Source organism: Eptatretus burgeri, chromosome 10, assembly GCF_056783735.1.
Source record: "Eptatretus burgeri isolate ZD-2024b chromosome 10, Ebu_testis_v1, whole genome shotgun sequence".
NCBI classification, from domain to species: domain Eukaryota; kingdom Metazoa; phylum Chordata; class Myxini; order Myxiniformes; family Myxinidae; genus Eptatretus; species Eptatretus burgeri.
Genome location: NC_140970.1, coordinates 76921980 through 76939423, shown reverse-complemented (window position 1 = coordinate 76939423; position 17444 = coordinate 76921980).

The following is a 17444-nucleotide window of genomic DNA, read 5'->3' as shown; positions in this document are numbered from 1 at the left end:
ATTTAAGCAGTTTCGTGTTTCAATGTACTCTGAAATTAAAGTATAGAACAAAATAAACAATTGCAGATAAAAAAGAAATCATGGAATCGTTTTGTTGAACAAAATTGAATCGAATTTTTTGACTCATCAAAGTGGCCACCTTTTGCAGATATAACAGCCGAACATACTCGTGGCATTTTTTTGACAATGGATATCAAATATTGTTTGGAGAGTTCTTACCAACACTGTCGCAGAAGTTCCGACAAATGTGTTGTACTTGTAGGTTGCTTTGCTTTCACCCTTCTGTCCAGTTCATCCCAAACCAGCTCGATGGGGGTTCAAGTCTGGAGACTGTGCTGGCCATTCCATGATTTGAAGCCTACCGTCTTGTTCTTTTCTTCTAAGGTAGTTCTGACATAGCCTGGACTTATGTTTTGGGTCATTATCTTGCTGTAGGATGAACCCCTGACCAACAGAGGGTATTGCATGGTGCTGCAAAATGCTGTGGTGCCCTTTTGGTTCAGGGTGCCAGTCATTCTGTGCACGTCGCCGACTCTGGATCCAGCAAAAGAGCCCCAGATCATCACGCTTCCTCCTCCATGTTTGACAGTTGGTGTCACACACTGAGGAACCATCCTTTTGCCTACTCGACGGCGTACAAAACCCCTGCATGATGAACCGAAGATTTCAAATTTTGATTCATCGGTCAATAAGACCTTCTTCCAGAAGCCTGCATCATGGGATGGGTTGAATAATTTTTTGTTGAAGGCATGGATGAAGGTGGTGCTGCAGGTATGGGAGGGGGATTGATGGACTAAGCACTTAGGTAAGAGACAGGTTTGTAAAATATTCCTGACGACGAAGAATAAGAATAAGAATAGATTGTGATGAAAAAGAAGAACACATGGGGTACTCATCATAGAGAAATAAGGTAAGTGAAGCATTTTACAATGTTTTAAAAGCTACTAAAGGGAGAGTTTCTTTCAATGAAGATTCAGCTTGGAGGTATTGAGCAAAGGGAGTGATAAAGAATGAGGTGGGCTACAGGATGTACCGGTCGAAGGCAGAATGAGATCGTCTTTTGGAGTGAAAAATAGTTTGGTTTTTTTGTATTTTTTAAAGTGAGGATGGGGGATAGCATTGAAAAGACAGAAAAGACAATATTTTGTAAAAAAAAAAAAAAAAAAAATAATAATAATAATAATAATAATAATAATAATAATAATAATAAAATAAAGAAGTGGGATGAGAGACAACCTCAAATCTGAGACGATTTTGCTCCCGGCTTTCCGGGAAGTTGACAAAGGCTACACAGAAACAAATTCGACAATATAGCACAAGCTATGATTTAACATGAAAAATTGGACAGAAACACAGTGACGAAGATTTGCTCGAGGTAGAAGGATCAGCTGCAGATTCGACTGAACTATGCAGCAACCCCGACGAGAAATCCATGGGCTCGCTCTAGCAGCAGCCATGGGTTGATCAAGGGTAAAGCCAGTTAAAACCTGTCACTCAACATATAATTACTCAGAAAACTTAACTGCTTCCAAAATCTGAAAACAAGATGGAAGTGTATCATGTGAGCTGTCTCATATACAAAGTATGAAGATGAACATGTCTGAATTAATTGGTGCTGTTCTTTCAGTAAGACTGTTAGCACACTGATTTTCAGATGTTATGAGTTAAGATTCAAAACAGGTTTCATGAAATTCGCCGAACACATTATCTTTCCTTTAACTTGCACAGCCGGCTGACCCGGTGCGTAATGGAGTTCAGTGTGTGGCATTTACACAAGTGTCAAAATCCATGAATTCTTGCATTCAATTAATCCTCCCATTTTGAGGCAGCTCCGGCATGCATAGTTATAATAACTTCTCAGCACCGAGCTTGGAACAAACATCGTTTGGATATAAAACTGATTTCTCCCTGGACCGTGTTCACCTTTGTAGTTTCAGTGGATTATAGATGGAAGTGACAGGGGGAAATGTGAGGAGGGGGGTGGATTTGGGTGCACTGTATATCAGGTGCTCATAGTTTCTGAACAATACTGGGATGGAACAGGATGTAATCATTTGGTCAGTAATTTATAGTTCCATGTGCTTGCCACAAGAAGAGTTCAAATAGAGATGAGGCAGTGAATTTGTTTGGAAGAGAGAAATATGTTCTGGTTGTCATCTGGGCATTTTTTTGTCACAAATTCAAGGTTCATTGAAGGGCTATAAGACTGAATGGATCAGGATGCAACATAACAAAGGAACAGAAGAAAGAGGGAGTTGTGGCAGAGGGGGGAAGATACCAACAGTAGTTTTGAAGGATAAAATAGAGGGAGACTTGAACAAATAAGGGAAGTGGGGAGGAAAGAAAGGTAAGGATGACACACAGGGTGGACAAGATGGATACAGAACCAGACTCCCAGGATGGGGAAACTGGAAAATTGGAAGGAGTTGGGCTTAGGGTGGTTCACTTGGGTAGAAAAGATCATGGTTTCGGATGGGGGATAATCTGAGAGGGTGGTGAACAGTTGTCGTGAAGACAGGGAGGGAGAGTGAGATTGAAGAGAAAGTGGGAGATGGCTCCCCAGGTGGGGAAAAAAAGAAAAACGAATGAATGGAGATAAGCAGTGATTCTAGATTTAGGTATTGTCATCAGAAGAGCATTAATGGTGGACTGTGTGCGTCTTGTAAAAACATGGGAGGGGGAGGAGTGGGTGGTGCAAAGCATGGAAAGAGCAGAGGGTACAAGACCAGAAAGTAAGTGGTAGAAGACAGAGAGACCGCTGACCTGTCTGTGATAGGAAAGTGAAAGGTCCATAGATTCAGATTCAATGTGGGAGATTCCAATGATTTTGAAAAGTTGGATTCCTGAAATGGACTTTGAATTTTTTTTCTTTTTTAAATCATCATAATTAAATCATAGAATCCTCAGGCTTTATCGCACACCTAAAATATGCATTCCATTTGCATGTGAACATGTCATAACATTGCAATGAGATGGAGGTGTAGTTCATTGTGAAAGTTACAAGCAAGAACGTCCAAAACTAGGTTGGTTCAAAATTAAATTCAACTATTGTTCATGAAAGATATAAAGATGTTTCAGAATTTTGGAGGCAATTTTATTTGCAGTACTAGTAATTCTAACACATAATTATCTGTTTCTGGCTTCAACACAGATGCTGAAAATCAAGATGGCAGTAAATGAAATAAAGAAAGTGGAACAGAAAATGATGATGACACTGCTGGTCAACGAAAACATCAAGTTGTTGAAATTGCAGACAATTAGCTGCACAGTTTGTTGTTGATTGCTTGTCAAGTATTTTATGGTATACAAGCTCAGTTATAAGCAGAAGTCTTGGTGAAAAGAAAATTACTGAGTTTAATTGATACATTTTTGGGGAAAATGCAAAGTTAGGTCTCCAGCAACCACGCAAGTTCAAAACACACCTGGGCAACACCTCACTCCTCATAGCCATCCCATGCCTCACGGCCAACAGAGGCACACACATCAACTACATTTGAATACATACTTATCTACCACTACCCAAGCCAGTGAGAACACAAGTCACAACAACCAAAAACAACATTTCTTACTCAAGGAATCCACTGCACCCGAAATAAATATTATAGAAAACAACAAACCTCAACATATGCCACTCAAAAAGAAAAAGAAAAACAGAAGATTGTTGGATCAGTGACTGCTCTGATGGATATTCAACTCTCTCACTGGTTCAAACTCCGATCCACACCCATATTTCTCAAGAATCTGACAAACCTCTCAATGAACACCACCATACCGTTAAACTACCTCTACCGTACAACCACATTCACACCCTTTCCGAGACTGATGGATCCTCGACACTTGGACGGACCCAAATTCATGTTCACACTGACATCTTACCAAACCTCCAAACATGATCTGCACTCACTTGTCAAAATCTCTGTAAAGTTTATGTATCCATTTTATCTGTTTATTTGGTCTTCCACCTCACCTCTCAGAAAAGGCTCATGAGGAAATTATCTTTTTGCAACATTTGCAGTGCACCTCTGACCAATTATTATTATTATATTATTATTATTATTATTTATGGGCGAGGCAGGAAAGAAGTTTGTGAATTTATTTTATAACAATCGTTTTTCACATGCATCTAATACTAGTATAATCACATGTATCATCCTAATTGATGCAATTTAAGGTTGCTTTCCCTTCATCCTTCTTTTGACAATAGGGGATAAAAAAAAGCAAAAAGGTGCATATTGATAGGAGGAAGAGAGAGAGAGAGAGAGAGAGAGAGAGAGAGAGAGAGAGAGAGAGAGAGAGAGAGAGAGAGAGAGAGAGAGAGAGAGAGAGAGAGAGAGAGAGAGAGAGAGAGAGAGAGAGAGAGAGAGAGAGAGAGAGAGAGAGAGAGAGAGAGAGAGAGAGAGAGAGAGAGAGAGAGAGAGAGAGAGAGAGAGAGAGAGAGAGAGAGAGAGAGAGAGAGAGAGAGAGAGAGAGAGAGAGAGAGAGAGAGAGAGAGAGAGAGAGAGAGAGAGAGAGAGAGAGAGAGAGAGAGAGAGAGAGAGAGAGAGAGAGAGAGAGAGAGAGAGAGAGAGAGAGAGAGAGAGAGAGAGAGAGAGAGAGAGAGAGAGAGAGAGAGAGAGAGAGAGAGAGAGAGAGAGAGAGAGAGAGAGAGAGAGAGAGAGAGAGAGAGAGAGAGAGAGAGAGAGAGAGAGAGAGAGAGAGAGAGAGAGAGAGAGAGAGAGAGAGAGAGAGAGAGAGAGAGAGAGAGAGAGAGAGAGAGAGAGAGAGAGAGAGAGAGAGAGAGAGAGAGAGAGAGAGAGAGAGAGAGAGAGAGAGAGAGAGAGAGAGAGAGAGAGAGAGAGAGAGAGAGAGAGAGAGAGAGAGAGAGAGAGAGAGAGAGAGAGAGAGAGAGAGAGAGAGAGAGAGAGAGAGAGAGAGAGAGAGAGAGAGAGAGAGAGAGAGAGAGAGAGAGAGAGAGAGAGAGAGAGAGAGAGAGAGAGAGAGAGAGAGAGAGAGAGAGAGAGAGAGAGAGAGAGAGAGAGAGAGAGAGAGAGAGAGAGAGAGAGAGAGAGAGAGAGAGAGAGAGAGAGAGAGAGAGAGAGTTATTTTAACTGAGTGATTACATAATATATAATAGCCATCCGGATCATCAGCTGGGCACCATTCATCATCAAGGTTTTGACTCTTCAATCCCAGAACATCAGTGAGTTGTGTTCAATGGTGAGAGAGAGGGTTACAGCAAAAGGGAGAGGGCTAAGGAGAGGGATAGAGATAGAGATAGGCCACATCAAAATGAGGAACCTTTTAGAGTCATTAGCCTGAGCCATGAGGTGTAAGATAGTACCTGTCCATGCAAGCATGATTCACCTGGGATTAATGATTAAATTAAAAAAAACGATTTTCCCACTAACAATGGATGCAATTATCAGGTTCACCGAATGTCTTACACGAGATGGACAGGAGCTGGGCAGAAATTAATTTGATGCTGAAACAGGCGTGTAATGTGAGGCCCTGCCTGTCTCAGCCGAAGGTCGAGCCACGTTAATACCGAGAAAACGTCGGGTTTAACTTCACCGATGGATGGCTCTGATGGATGACTGATCCAGAGAAAGCAAGTGTACTTCATTACAACACCTGTCTGGGCGTTTGCTAACTTCTACTACAGCCTGTGCTGCTGTCATAAACGCTAACAGGGCTTTGAGGCTTGCAGATGTGAAAAATACACAAATTATCTGCTTGAATTTAATCTCAGAAGCTCGGTTATCTCTTCATCGCCTCGTAATCATACAAAAGTAGCTTTGGACATAGTACTGGTGAAATTTTCAATCTCCAGAAGCACTGATATTTAAAAGATGAGTGGTGATGATCATGAAAAAAAACAATTAATTACACATCCAGATGACCAGCTGAAAAATTCTCTGCAACTTCACTTTTTGTGGATTTCATCTATTTTGGAGGGATAAAATATGTTTAACATTTTCCAAGATTATTAAAACATTTAACATTTTCCAAGATTTTCCAGGATTATTAAAATATGATATTGAAACAAGGAAAAAAGACATAAAATGTCAGAGCCCTCCTTTGTTTTCGTAATTTTGCTGTACTGACTTAAAGGGCTCATCAATATTTATTTACTACTGAAATGGCCACCAGTCTAACAGTCAGCCATCTTTGATCAGATCGAAAAGTAAAGTGAGGGGCACATGTATGCCATCATGTCCTGTGCTTGTGCCATGTTTGAATGAAATCAGACCATGCCTGCCTGAGAAATGGTTGGGGACACATTTAATTGACAAAATGGCCGTCAGTCGGCCATCTTGGATCTGCTCTTGAAAAGAAATGACGTGCATATGGAAGCCATCATTCATTACTATCATTTATGCCAAGTTTGAATAAGATCGGTAAATGCATGTCTGAGAAATGGTTGAGGACTTGTTTAACATCGGGTTTTTTTACAACTAAAATGGCTGCCAGTCGGCCATATTGGATGTGACCTCCAAAAATATATATATTTATATACATATTTAAGCCTTCATTCCTTATCAGTGCAAAAAAGATTGATTAACATCGGTAAATTCAGATCCGAGAAATGGTAGAAAACTTGTTCAACATCAGGGTTATTTTTTTACAACTAAAATGTCTGCCAGTCGGCCATCTTGGATCTTATTTCAAAACATAAATGACGTGCATATGTAAGCCATCATTCTTTATATGTTTGCCACGTTTGAATAAGATCCGTAAATACATGTGCGAGAAATGGTTGAGGACGTGTTTGACACTGGGTTTTTTTTACGACAAAAATGGCCGCCAGTCGGCCATCTTTGATCGTACCACTAAAAAAATGACATGCTTATTTATACCATAATGTGTTGTCTTTGTACTAAGTATGAATAAAATTGGCCCATACATATCTGAGATATGGTTGTGGACGTATTCGCACACACCCACGCATGCACGGGAATGAAAATCGAGGCCAAATCCATAAGCCCCCGTTTCTGACTAAGTACAACTTGGACTAATAACCCTGTTCATGAGATACACAAAGGATAAATGATGAGATCAATGCTGGCCCAAAATGACAAAGTTATCATTGAGTACGGTAGTACTCGGTAGTACTCCATATAGAGGGATGACACGTGGAAAAAAATGGCTGCCCATTCAAATGTGTACACAATGATATGCTCATAAACTACTGCAGAGAGAACTCACAAGCATTTAAAAGCTATACCTTTTATTCTCGAGCGTTTTCTGAACCACCAAGATTTTTTAAATGCCACAATACATCGCTAAAATACCACATTGAGAGATCGCTGCAATGCCAATTTGTACTTCGTCTTCTTTTTATGCTTCTTCCCACCAAAAAGCATTGTAAAACTGTAGCCCAACCTACATCAATAACTGCTGAGGCCATGATGGTGATTCCAACGCGAGGAAGTTACTTCATCACTGGGCTAGTGCCACGCAACACAAAAAAAAGAAATATATATATATATATATATATATATATATATATATATATATATATATATATATATATATATTAATCGTTTTATTCGGAAAAGAAATCGAATGTAAATGTGGACTCAACCAAACAATACCAGGATCATGGAAGCAGGGAAGATGAATAGTCCCATTCCAAAAGCGAAATATATCCAAACCATCTCCCAAATCAACTGAAAAAGTATTAAATCAAGTAAAAGAGTGATTAGAGATTGTAGACCCTTGCCACGACTTCTTTTTGAGTGGTGTATTTTTTTATGGGTTTTAGGATAAATCTAATATGGCTGCCAAGCCATCTGACCAATGATGTCTTATGTGTGACCCTTTTGTCCCTCATGGATAGGCGGTCATATGTGTGAAGTTTTGCCTCAATCTGTCCAGCCATTTCAGAGAATAAGATTTTTGAAGGTTTAAAAATACAACAACAATATGACTGAATCAAATCAAGCTTGTATACCATAAATACCGATGATGTCATCAAAAAAATTTTGTGGAACATTTTATCCTGAGAAGACTCAAAAATTTTCATACTGATTGGATTTAGCGTTCTACATATGCAATTATGATGTCATAACAAAGGCACCATTGACATGATAAAAACATCACTCATTCCCCATGAGGAGTATTGTTATGTTCCAAGTTTCAATTTTTTCCTTGGTATGGTTTCAGAGATACAGAGGTCCAAAGTTTTTCCATTTTTCTAACATGGCTGCAACAGCATGTGATCTATGACGTCATAATTATCATTATAACATTCTACATAAGTAATCACACCAATGGTGTAAATTTCGTCTCAATCCAACAAGTGGTTGGGGAGTAACACACGAAAGTTCCGTGCGGACAAACAAACAAACAGAAAAACACAGACAAACAAACAAACAGAAAAACACAGACAAACAAATGATATTGCTCGTTGAGCAAGGAATTGCCAGAATAACTTTGTCATATCTCCTTGATCTCTGAAAAAACAAAAACCTAGAAATCAATTTGGTTCTTATAAGTCGATAGTGTGACTGTTTAATGAGTTGTAGCACTTAGTTTGGTCATGATCATAACTTGGAAGTCAATCGGAGTTGAAATTGTGTTTTTATGGCAATTTGAAATTTTGACCTGACCCCCCTGACATTCGACCCCCGACCGCTAAGAAGGGTGTTAGTGTGACACCCCCAATGAGACATATGGTTGGATGCAGAATTGGAAGATGCACATTTTGGAATTGGTTTGAAGTCGATACGACCATTTTAGCGGACGTTATTGCTAAAATAAGAATTTCGGTTTTTCGGTGACCTTGAACTTGACCTTTGACATAGATTCACCAAAAACGACAAGTGTCTAAGTTGGACCATGGCCGACGTCTGTACCCAGTTTGGTCATGATTGCTGAAACGGTGTGGCTGCTACAGGGTAAACAAACACACAAACAAACAGACAGACAGACAGACACACAGAATGATACACACAACCAACTAACATAATTGCTGAAATCCGAAGAATTCCGGCAATTAACAAACAAACAAATGGACCCAAATGGACCCAAACCCTCTCCTTCGGCAAGGGGAGCAATTTCATAACATACTCTTCTGGTCAAAAGTTTTAGAACACCCCCATTTCTCCAGTTTGTACTGGATTAATGTTTAATGTACTGGTTTACTGGTTTAATTTAAACTGGTTTTGCTGGTTTACTGGTTTAAAAACTGCAATTTAAGCAGTTTAATGTTTCAATGGACTCGGAAAATAAAGCAAAGAACAAATAAACAATTGCAGAAAAAAAGAAATCATGGAATCGTTTTGTTGAACAAAATTTGATCTAAATTTTTGACTCATCAAAGGAGCCACCTTTTGCAGATATAACAGCCGAACATACTCGTGGCATTTTTTTGACAATGGATATCAAATATTGTTTGGAGAGTTCTTACCAACACTGTCGCAGAAGTTCCGACAAATGTGTTGCACTTGTAGGTTGCTTTGCTTTCACCCTTCTGTCCAGTTCATCTCAAACCAGCTCGATGGGGTTTAAGTCTGGAGACTGTGCTGGCCATTCCATGATTTGAAGCCAACCGTCTTGTTCTTTCTTCGAAAGTAGTACTGACATAGCCCGGAGGTATGTTTTGGGACATTATCTTGCTGTGGGATGAATCCCTGACCAACTTGGTGTAGACCAGAGGGTATTGCATGGTGCTGAAAAATGCTGTGGTAGCCCTTTTGGTTCAGAGTGCCAGTCACTCTGTGCAAGTCACCGACTCTGGATCCAACAAGAGAGCCCCAAATCATCACGCTTCCTCCTCAATGTTTGACAGCTGGTGTGACACACTGAGGAACCATCTTTTCCCCGACTCGACGGCATACAAAACCCTGCGTGATGAACTGAAGATTTCAAATTTTGATTCATTGGTCCATAAGACCTTCTTTCAGTTTTCAGTAGTCCACTGGCGGCGCTTCATGGCCAGGCAAGCCTCTTTTTCTTATTTTGCCATCTTAAGAATGGCTTTCTTACTGTCACTCGACCTGTCAAACCTGCAGCTCGAAGTCTTCTCTTCACAGTTGAAACTGAGACTTCCTTACTTCGACCAATGTTGAGCAGTACTTGAAGCTGCTGTCCTGTGAGCTGATTATCACACAAGCTGTTGACTCTAAGAAACTTGTCTTCTGATTGTGTTGTGGCTTTGGGTCTTCCAGATCTCTTCCTGTCAGAGTTTTCTCCATTTTCCAAATGCTTTTTGATGGTGCAGGAAACTGTACAAACTGACACCTTGGCTTATTTGTAATTTCTCTAAAGGAAAGACCTACACCTTTAAGGGTTACTAGACGACTCATGAACCTGTTGGGTTCCCGTTGTGACAGCGGTTGATGAAAAAAAAATCATTTCAAGACAAAAAGAAGATAGCTTCAGTGAACTACACTGCTGAGGTTGTTTGCATTGATCGAATACTGCCGAAGAGTACTTGACTGAACCGAGAATTGATTTTTTTTATAATTTTTTTCGTTGCCGGATTTGAACAAAACTTGATACTGCACACCGCAGGCGAATGGTGAGTAAGGTGGCCCTAAAATATTTTCACTATCGTGTACCGTTTTGGCTGTATTTCGGGAACGTACAGCCATACAAGATGAGGGTTTTAGTAATATACTAGATGACCCTTGAACCCATTGGGTTTTTGTTGTGACAGTGGTTGATGAAGAAAAACTCATAAAAAAGATAGCGCCAGCGAACTATACCACTGATGTTGTTTGCATTGATTAAATATTCCGGAAGAGTACCTGAATGAAACGGGAATTGATTTTTTAATAATTTTTTTCGTTGCCCGATTTGAACGAAACTTAATACTGCACACCGCAGGTGAATGGTGAGTAAGGTGGCCCTAAAATTTTATACACACATACAAACACACACACACACACACACACACATACATACATACATACATACATACATACATACATACATATATATATATATATATATATATATATATATATATATATATATATATACATACAAACATACATATAAACCTATATATATATGTATACAAGATGAAAGTTTTAGTAATATATAGATAGATAGATGATGGTCTGTCTGTCTTCCTTTGTTAATTGTCTTTTTCTCGCCATTATGATAGCAATATACTACTTCCTGCAGTGCAATATTGTCCAAATAATGCTTCAGAGGGTGCAGCAACACACTCTGTTCCAACACTGCTTTTATACAGACAGAGGGTTTGTAACTAATCAACAAAAGTTGGGAGACCTGTAGGAATTGTTTGCATCAACTTTCAAGGCTTAATTTACTTCCATTGCTACAAAACAGCTGCAGTTGCTAACCCATGACTTGTTCTCTGAAAAGGGCCTTTTTAACAATGAAATTTACATTATTTTTCAGTTTTTGGTCACCTAAAATTTGTTTTTTTATCCTCTGGCAGTTTACCGCTTGCCTTTGTACCATTTCAGGTTATTCACTGGATTTGAACTACTTAAATTTCAGTAAAAACTGAAAAATGGGGGTGTTCGAAAACTTTTGACCAGGAGAGTAGATAGATTGTATCCATCCCAAAAAAACAACCTAAATAAAGCATTTGTCATTTTAAATTTTAATTGAGCACTTGAAAAAATTGCAGAAGCACAAAAACAAAACCACTTTAAAAAGATGTCATGCTGGGCATGATACTTGCAAAATCCATAAAACAAATTTGACCTCAAAAATAATTGGTAGTAGAATTCAATGAGCAAATCTGTAGCTCCTCTTCAAATATCAAGTGAAACAGATGAAAATTGAGGATTTTAGAAATTCGGCCTATGTTGATCTTTTTGCCTATGTTGACCTCAAAAATAATTGGTGGTTGAATTCAGTGACCTGAAATATAAATCGTCTTCAAATTTCAAGTTAATCAGATGAAAATTGAGGATTTTAGAAATACCACTATAATTGTTGACCTTGGTCCTATGTTGACCTTGTGGTCGATGTTGACCTCAAAAATAATTGGCTAGTTGAGTTCAGTGACCAGAAATATCAATCCTCTTCAAATTTAAAGTCAATTGGATGAAAACTGAGGAATTTAGAAATTTAGCCTATGTTGACCTTTTGGCCGATGGTGACATCAAAAATAATTAGCTGGCTGAATTCTTCTTCTTCTTCTTTCGGCTGCTCCCGTTAGGGGTCACCACAGCGGATCATCCGTATGATCCGCATCGTGATTTGGCACATGTTTTACGCCGGATGCCCTTTCTGACGCAACCCTGGTCGCCTCTTACGAAACGGTGATATGGTACACCTATTTTAGCCGGGGTATACACTGGCCCAGTATACTGGTACTCATTTCGCCGACCTCGGAAGGATGACAGGCTGAGTCAACCCCTTGGTGTATTAATTCAGTGGCCCAATGGGGCTTGAACTCAGGACCTTTTGGATCCCAAGCCACTGCCCTAACCACTGCGCCAACACCAGGCTTAATTAGCTGGCTGAATTCATTCACCTGAAATATAAATCCTCTTCAAATTTCAAGTCAATCGGATGAAAATTGAGGATTTTAGAAGCACCACCTGAGTTGTTGATCTTGGGGTATCTTGACATTTTGGTCTATGTTCACCTCAAAAATAATTGGTGAGTTGAATTGAGTTACCTGAAGTATAAATCCTCTTCAAATTTTATGTCAATCGGATGAAAATTGAGGATATTATAAATCTTACCAGTTGTTGACCTTTTTCTCTGTTGACCTTTTGATCACAAAAATAAAAGTCTTCTTCCTTATGACAAACTCCACCATGTGGTGAAGTTTTGTGAAGATCGGTTTAAAATTGTGACCTGTAGGCGATTAACAGACAGACAGACAAACAGACAGACAGACAGAATAACAAAATCGACTGATCAAGATACTTGAAAAATCTTTGATTTTTAAAATTTTTTGATCTTTGATTTTGATCCGATATAAAAAAAAAATCTTTGAATTTTCAAGTAAAAAATTGTAAAAACAGAGGGATTAGTGGATGACGGTATACATTTACATGACTTACAGGGAGATAAACAATATCAAAGGGCTGTATTTGTGATTTGAACCTGCTTTTCCCAGCAATAAGAACCATGGGTTCAGACGGGAACCCCAAATCGGTAAAAGAGAGCACTTGACTCAGTGGCATAAAGCGTCTGCTCAGAGTCTGGGAGGTCGGAGGTCCAAATCCCGGCCAAGTCATTCGAAAGACATATATAAAAAAAATGGTACGCGGTGCTTCCTTGCTTGAGGATAGGATATAAAAAGGATAGAGCTCTGTCAATCCCCAGAAGCTGGCATCCATGGGGAGGGGGAATTTCCTCTTTAAGAAATGCCCCACTGAGTGCGGTGAGAAAGATGACGCCATTGTTGTGACGTCGTTGGTACCCAGAGTGCCTCGGGAAGTGACGACATTTCCCCCAAGCTCAGTGACTGTGATTGTCTCGTATAAGAGTCCTGTGTTGTGTCTCGTGTGGTCCATATGTGTGAGATGTGTCTGTCACAGCTCCACTCCGACCTTTGATCCTGTAAATAATAATAATAATTTTTTAAAAAAACAGTTAGCTGAACTCATTCGGGCATTAGACGTTTTTACCATGATGATACCAAAGTTCTGTGGTTAAAAAGGAGATTTCAAGTTGAAACACTTTTGTTTCTTTCCTTAATCACAAAGCAACAAGGACGTCATGCTTGGCCATATATGATGTAATGTACATTTTATTTGCTGCGCCAACGGAAACCAATTGAAGTGAAACTGAATTGCTTGACCCGTTAAAGACAAATCCTTTGAACTTTCAAAGAAATTCCTTCATTGCAAAAAATATATTCCCTTTTATCTACTGTGTTAATCTCCTGCTAAAAGGGCACTTTTCAAAATCTTGTGTTTTATTTTTTTTTGTCAACATCCACAGCCCTCCATTGAAAGTCTATGCAGCGGAGGTAACATTTACAACTCATTGCAATCAGAGGTAATGGAAAACGTTATTTGTTTGAAAGTACAACAATTCCAATATGGATTAGCATTACCATGTACTGGCTTGGCAGGGGGTACGGTTGGGGACCGCTCAATACGGTCATAATAAAATTCTCATCGAGTTGTAATTTGAAAACGAGCTAAAGTGCGTATGGAATCCTAAATTCGGAAATCGATCTCAATGGCCAGGGTCTACAACCCCCTTCCCTACCCCTTACGTCCACTCGGCTGGCCGCGGGTGAGTGACCTTGCATGCAGGTGCATTTAGTCCCTTTACAGGTCAGTGGAAGAAATCGATAACACATTTCTTAGCTGCATGGCACTTCATTTTTCTAATCCACGAATTTCCATCATTCGGGAAATTAAATTATGCCCCGCTGCCTATTTCTCAGGGTTTGTCAATGTTGCTAGTGCACATTCCTTGCCCTCATTCTCAGCAGTGTGCCCTCTCAGCATCTCGTCCATGCTCTTGGCATTGTAAGTGGACTACATAGGAAACTGTGCAACTGCTTACAAATGTATGTCGGAAGGTTTACCGGATGGCAGCTCGGCCTCCATCAAATGGTGATGCGTTTACTCGAGCACGCGCTCTTGCAGCAGACACGGAACAAGTGTACAGAGCACGCTCATACACCAAGAAATGGTGCACTTGTCTGAATGATATGGTATAACCCCACTAAGCATTTGTCAGATAAAACTGTCTGAGAGAAAGCGTGATAGATGGAGGAAATAAACACGAAGAAAGCAGAGGTAAGCACTGGGGATCAGTATCATAAACAAAAGCTCACACAATAAAGACGCGAATGAGATCGTAAACATGGATATGAAAGCTTCCATTTCATCAGTGCTTTATAGCGCGAATTGCAATGGGTTATTCTAGCTTGTCGGTTCCCTTATCTCTTCCATGTTCTTCTTTTCTCAATAATATGAAGGAAAGCACACCACTCCTGACACTTCCTTCTTTCAATACCTCAATGGGATGCTGCTGTCACTGTCAACTTAGTGTTTTTTATTCCATTTCTGTGTTGAACAGAAGTTGAGGCTCATTGAAGGGTGAACAATAGAAGATGGAAGCTCAAATGCTGAAAAGAAGAGCATTGAGGAACTCGAGTAGATATGGTAGGATTTGGCAGAGTAGGTCTTTCGCAAGCACCTGGTTATTTGTTGAATGCATACGGCCTTAGGAAGTTGATGTGAGTTCACAACAGGTAAAGCTGGAGCACAACCACATAAAAGGAAGTAAAAATCTGCCCCAACAAAGCTGCCCCAAAGAAGAACACTCTGTGGGTCAACATGTCAGACCTAAGCTCTGTTTTCTGAAGATAAGCTATAATAGTTGGTAGTGTCTTCAGTTTGGAATACAACTTTGAATTTGCCGATCTGGTTGTGACAGGAGAGTAGGAGGCCCCATATCAAAACATATCCAGAACATTAATTAGCATACACCTTCTTCAAAGATTGGATGAAAAACAAACAAAAACTCAGTCCACAGGACACAGTTAAACTTCGTTGCACTTTAAATGAGGTTCTTGAAATGAAATGTACCAAAAGTGGACTTTGTTTGGCAACGAAACATCTGGCTTCAGATGCCAGCCTGCATTTATATTCTGTCATGGGTAGGTCTTCACTAATGGTGATGCCAGAGAGCTTGACTGCAGTTTTTTCAGTGGCTGGGTGTGTAGATATTTTGTAAGAAACCTTTCAGAAGGTCTTTCAAGAGATACAGGGTAAAGGTGTGGGACTTTACTTTTGGGTTGAAGTTACGTCCCACGGTGTGGACCAGTTTCTACTATTCCGAATCAGAATACAGCGATGCTTCCTGCCATTGCCCGCCTGTCAATGGTTGGGAATCGTGCAGTTCAAGGTGGAATCATCTTCGTGAAGAAAGTTGGGTTCCAAGACCATATGGAAGGTAAGGCACCTTGGGAGACAGCCCTGACCTTTTACTTACGATTCAGTGTCTCCATCTATTATTCTGAAAACAGAAGCAGCATATCTACTATTGAGTTACCAGCACAATAGCGAAACTGGTTGATAATTGTTGGATACAAGGAAAAATTGACATAATCTGCAATTACAGATTCCATGACTTTGCTTTTGACAGAGAAGCTGATTAGCTTGTAAATGAGTGGCTTGCTCTTGGCATCCTCCGTAAAGCTTTGAGTGATGTTTTCCACCCTTTCATAATTATATGGAGGGAAGTTCATACAAAGTGAATAAACAAAGGAGATGTTCGACAGAGCAGGCTTTGAAAATCTACATACATACCAATTTCCTCTTCTTTTTTTATGCACAATGATCTCAGGCTCATGGAGAAGCTCGAAATAAATGATATGAGGATAAAGACATGAGTAGATTTCGGGATAATATACATTAACGTGCCTTTACAAGGACATCAATAGACAATGGAGGGACGACAGAATGGCCAAGAGGTATGCACACTCATTGAGCTGTCCAGCCTGGGTTTGAATCCTGACCAGCTATAAACTGTCATTCCGGTGTTTCACAGGCAGTGTAATTAATCAGTGCATCATCCCTGGGAGGGACGTTAAACCAGTCCCCTCTGCATTAGTTGGTGGACATTAAAGATCCCAAGGTGTCCTTTGTGAAGAGTACGTGAGCTTTCGCGCCACTTTGAGAAACCAAAATTCCTACCCTAACTACTGTTGAGAAGGTAATGGCAAACTACACCCTTGCTTGGGAAGTTGCATTGGAACAGAGGAAGATGAAGAGAGAGAGAGAGAGAGAGAAAGAGAGAGAGAGAGAGAGAGAGAGAGAGAGAGAGAGAGAGAGAGAGAGAGAGAGAGAGAGAGAGAGAGAGAGAGAGAGAGAGATAGAGATAGAGATAGAGATAGAGATAGAGATAGAGATAGAGATAGAGATAGAGATAGAGATAGAGATATGGTGGTCGTATGGCAGCTTAGCTATCATTTCTTGAAGCGCGACTGTGTCGCTGATGCAGTGCCCCTCTACCAGTACACACACTGGAACTGGTACTCATTTTGCCGACCTCGGACGGATGACAGGCTGAGTCTACCCCCTGGGCCCTGGTGTATTAAATCAGCGACCGACAGGGCTTGACAGGGCTTGAACTCAGGACCCTAGGATCCCAAGCCACCACCCTAACCACTGTGCCAACACCAGGCCAGAGAGAGAGAGAGAGAGTGAGAGTGAGAGTGAGAGTGAGAGTGAGAGTGAGAGTGAGAGTGAGAGTGAGAATGAATAGACAATGGATAAATGCACATCAGACAAAATTAGAACCCATGGGTTCTAAGCATCCTGAGCCACTGATTCAGATGGAAATTTTGTCCAGGCAAACCTTTTGGTCATCTCGAAAGGATTAGGGGATCCATTTTACAACGGATGTTGAAATTGGCTGAAAATCAAAGCGTGAAGAAACATGATTTGAAGTTGAGACCAAGGTCTTTGAAGCCAAGGTAGTTATGGTACTTATTCATGCTGTCGGGGACACCACATTCCAAAAATTGACTTGACGAGATATTATCAGGTCCA